Genomic DNA, 4,624 nt, shown 5'->3' with positions numbered 1-4,624 from the left:
ATAGATAAACATATAGCATAATTTTCGAAAAACAGAAAAATAAAGAACAAGGAGATTAAAGAACGGGTCCACCTTAGTGATGGCGGCTTGTTCTTCCTCTTGAAGATCTTATGGAGTGCTTGAGCTCCTCAATGTCTCTTCCTTGTCTTTGTTGCTCCTCTCTCATGATTCTTTGATCTTCTCTAATTTCATGGAGGAGAATGGAATGTTCTTGGTGCTCCACCCTTAATTGTCCCATGTTGGAACTCAGTTCTCCTAGGGAGGTGTTGATTTGCTCCCAGTAGTTTTGTGGAGGAAAGTGCATCCCTTGAGGCATCTCAGGGATTTCATGAGGAGGAATTTCCTCATGCTTGCTCCATCCTTTTCTTAGTGATGGGCTTGAGGTCATGCCTTCTCAGTTGAACCGGCTTCTCTCTTGAGTTTCTCTTCCATTGGGTGCCCTTTTCACAAATGACTGTGAGGACTTGGTCCAACCTTTGATCAAAGTTGACCCTTTTTGAGTTTGAAAGGGACCTCAGGGATCACCTTCTTCAAGGCCATAACTTCATAGAAGTGGTCTTGATGCACCCTTGAGATGAATCTCTCCATCTCTCATGACTCGGAGGTGGAAGCTTTTGTCTTCCCTTTCCTCTTTCTAGAGGTTTCTCCGGCCTTGGATGCCATAAATGGTTATGGAAAAACAAAAAGCAATGCTTTTACCACACCAAACGTAAAATGTTTGCTCGTCCTCGAGCAAAAGTAGAAAGAAGAGAGTAGAAGAAGAAGAAATAGAGGAGATGGATATGGCTTTGTGGTTCGGCCAAAGGGGAAGAAGTGGTGTTTAGGGTGTGTGAAAATGAGGGAGTGAAGATGGGTTTATATAGGGGTGGAGAGAGGGGTAGGGTTCGGTCATGTAGGGGTGGGTTTGGGAGGGAAAGTGGTTTGAATTTGGATGGTGAGGTAGGTGGGGTTTTATGAAGGATGGATGTGAGTGGTGAAGAGAAAGATGGGATTTGAAAGGTGAGGGGTTTTGGGGGAAGAGTGGTAGAGGTGATTGGTGAATGGGTGAAGAAGAATAGAGGGGGTGGTGGGGTAGGTGGGGATCCTGTGGGGTCCACAGATCCTGAGGTGTCAAGGAAAAGTTATCCCTGCACCAAGTGGAGTGCAAAAATGCACTTCATGCCAATTCTGGCGTTAAACGCCGGGCTGGTGCCCATTTCTGGCGTTTAACGCCAGCTTCTTGCCCTTTTCTGGCGTTTAACGCCAGTCTGGTGCCCCTTTCTGGCGTTAAACGCCCAGAATGGTGCCAGACTAGGCGATAAATGCCCAACTGCTACCCTTACTGGCGTTTAAACGCCAGCAATTTCTCCTCCAGGGTGTGCTGTTTTTTTTTTCTATTTTTCATTCTGTTTTTCGCTTTTTCAATTGATTTTGTGACTTCCTATGATCATCAACCTACAGAAAACAAAGAAAAATAGATAAAATATAACATTGGGTTGCCTCCCAACAAGTGCTTCTTTAATGTCAGTAGCTTGACAGAGGGCTCTCATGGAGCCTCACAGATGCTCAGAGCAATGTTGGAACCTCCCAACACCAAACTTAGAGTTTGAATGTGGGGGTTCAACACCAAACTTAGAGTTTGGTTGTGGCCTCCCAACACCAAACTTAGAGTTTGACTGTGGGGGCTCTGTTTGACTCTGTTTTGAGAGAAGCTCTTCATGCTTCCTCTCCATGGAGACAGAGGGATATCCTTGAGCCTTAAACACAAAGGATTCTTCATTCACTTGAATGACCAATTCTCCTCTGTCCACATCAATCACAGCCTTTGCTGTGGCTAGGAAAGGTCTGCCAAGGATGATGGATTAATCCATGCACTTCCCAGTCTCTAGGACTATGAAATCAGTAGGGATGTAATGGTCTTCAACCTTTACCAGAACACCCTCTACAAGTCCATAAGCTTGTTTCTTTGAATTGTCTGCCATCTCTAGTGAGATTCTTGCAGCTTGTACCTCAAAGATCCCTAGCTTCTCCATTACAGAGAGAGGCATGAGGTTTACACTTGACCTTAAGTCACACAGAGCCTTCTTGAAGGTCATGGTGCCTATGGTACAAGGTATTGAAAACTTCCCAGGATCTTGTCTCTTTTGAGGTAATTTCTGCCTAGACAAGTCATCCAGTTCTTTGGTGAGCAAAGGGGGTTCATCCTCCCAAGCCTCATTACCAAACAACTTGTCATTTAGCTTCATGATTGCTCCAAGGTATTTAGCAACTTGCTCTTCAGTGACATACTCATCCTCTTCAGAGGAAAAATACTCATCAGAGCTCATGAATGGCAGAAGTAAGTCCAATAGAATCTCTATGATCTCATTTTGAGCCTCAGATTCCCATGATTCCTCATTAGGAAATTCATTGGAGGCCAGTGGACGTCCATTGAGGTCTTCCTTAGTGGCGTTCACTGCCTCTCTTTCCTCTCCAAATTCGGCCATGTTGATGGCCTTGCACTCTCCTTTTGGATTTTCTTCTGTATTGCTTGGAAGAGTACTAGGAGGGAGTTCAGTAATTCTCTTGCTCAGCTGTCCCACTTGTGCCTCCAAATTTCTAATGGAAGACCTTGTTTCAGTCATGAAACTTTGAGTGGTTTTGATCAGATCAGAGACCATGGTTGCTAAGTTAGAGTGGCTCTGCTTAGAACTCTCTATCTGTTGCTGAGAAGATGATGGAAAAGGCTTGCCATTGCTAAACCTGTTTCTTCCACCATTATTGTTATTGAAACCTTGTTGAGGTCTCTGTTGATCCTTCCATGAGAGATTTGGATGATTTCTCCATGAAGGATTGTAGGTGTTTCCATAGGGTTCTCCCATGTAATTCACCTCTTCCATTGAAGGGTTCTCAGGATCATAAGCTTCTTCTTCAGATGAAGCATCCTTAGTACTGCCTAGTGCATTTTGCATTCCAGACAGACTTTGAGAAATCAAATTGACTTGCTGAGTCAATATCTTGTTCTGAGCCAATATGGCATTCAGAGTATCAATCTCAAGAACTCCTTTCTTCTGATTTGTCCCATTGTTAACAGGATTCCTTTCAGAAGTGTACATGAATTGGTTATTTGCAACCATTTCAATGAGCTCTTGGGCTTCTGCAGGCGTCTTCTTTAGATGAAGAGATCCTCCAGCAGAGCTATCCAAAGACATCTTGGATAGTTCAGACAGACCATCATAGAAGATACCTATGATGCTCCATTCAGAAAGCATATTAGAGGGACACTTTCTGATCAATTGTTTGTATCTTTCCCAAGCTTCATAGAGGGATTCTCCTTCCTTCTGTCTGAAGGTTTGGACTTCCACTCTAAGCTTACTCAATTTTTGAGGTGGAAAGAACTTTGCCAAGAAGGCATTGACTAGCTTTTTCCAAGAGTTCAAGCTTTCTTTAGGTTGTGAGTCTAACCATATCCTAGCTCTGTCTCTTACAGCAAAAGGGAATAGCATAAGTCTGTAGACCTCAGGGTCAACCCCATTAGTCTTGACAGTGTCACAGATTTGCAAGAATTCAGCTAAGAACTGATGAGGATCTTCCAATGGAAGTCCATGGAACTTGCAATTCTGTTGCATTAGAGAAACTAATTGAGGCTTAAGCTCAAAGTTGTTTGCTCCAATGGCAAGGATAGAGATGCTTCTCCCATAGAAGTCGGGAGTAGGGGCAGTAAAGTCACCTAGCACCTTCCTTGCATTGTTGGCATTGTTGTTGTTTTCGGCTGCCATGGGTTCTTCTTCTTTGAAGATTTCTGTTAGGTCGTCTACAGAGAGTTGTGCCTTAGCTTCTCTTAGCTTTCGCTTCAAGGTCCTTTCAGGTTCAGGATCAGCCTCAACAAGAATGCTTTTGTCTTTGCTCCTGCTCATATGAAAGAGAAGAGAACAAGAAAAGATGGAATCCTCTATGTCACAGTATAGAGATTCCTTGAGGTGTCAGAGGAACAGAAAAATAGAAGGAAGAGGTAGAAGAATTCGAACTTAGTGAGATAGAGTTCGAATTGTGCATTGAGGAGGAGTGGTACTCCATAAATAGAAGGATGCGAGAAGAGGGGAAGAAATTTCGAAAATTAAATTAAAAAGATTTTAAAAACATTTTGAAAAACTTTAATTGATTTTCGAAAACCAAGAGTGGGAAAGAAATCAAGTGATTTTTGAAAAAGATTTTGAAATTAGAAATCAAAAAGATATGATTGAAAACTATTTTGAAAAAGATGTGATTAAGAAGATATGATTGAAAAGGTATGATTTGAAAAACAATTTAAAAAGATTTGATTTTAAAAAATAATGACTTGGCTAACAAGAAAAGATATGATTCAAACATTAAACCTTTCTCAACAGAAAAGGCAACTTACTTGAAATGTTGAATCAAATCATTAATTGATAGCAAGTATTTTTGAAAAAGGAAAGAAATTGATTTTGAAAACATATGATTGAAAAGATATGATTTGAAAAATATTTGATTTTGAAAAATTTTGAAAACTTGAAAAAAAATTGCATTAAAAACAAAATCTTCCCTCTTGTGCCATCCTGGCGTTAAACGCCCAGAATGGTGCACATTCTGGCGTTTAACGCCCAAAGCACTACCCTTTTGGGCGTTAAACGCCCAGCCAGGCACC

The 4,624-nt window shown here is 41.7% G+C and overlaps 1 non-coding gene across 1 annotated transcript; it reads left to right on the top strand.

The window, feature by feature from the left end:
* Window positions 1-3,224: 3,224 nt before the first annotated feature.
* Window positions 3,225-3,332, top strand: LOC130942346 (small nucleolar RNA R71). The gene has a single exon (XR_009070920.1). It is a non-coding gene; the product is annotated as a small nucleolar RNA R71 (small nucleolar RNA).
* Window positions 3,333-4,624: the final 1,292 nt, after the last annotated feature.

This window comes from Arachis stenosperma, chromosome 7 (assembly GCF_014773155.1).
Source record: "Arachis stenosperma cultivar V10309 chromosome 7, arast.V10309.gnm1.PFL2, whole genome shotgun sequence".
Lineage (NCBI taxonomy): Eukaryota > Viridiplantae > Streptophyta > Magnoliopsida > Fabales > Fabaceae > Arachis > Arachis stenosperma.
Note: the sequence above shows the minus strand (reverse complement) of the source record. Positions and strands in the feature narration are given on the sequence as shown.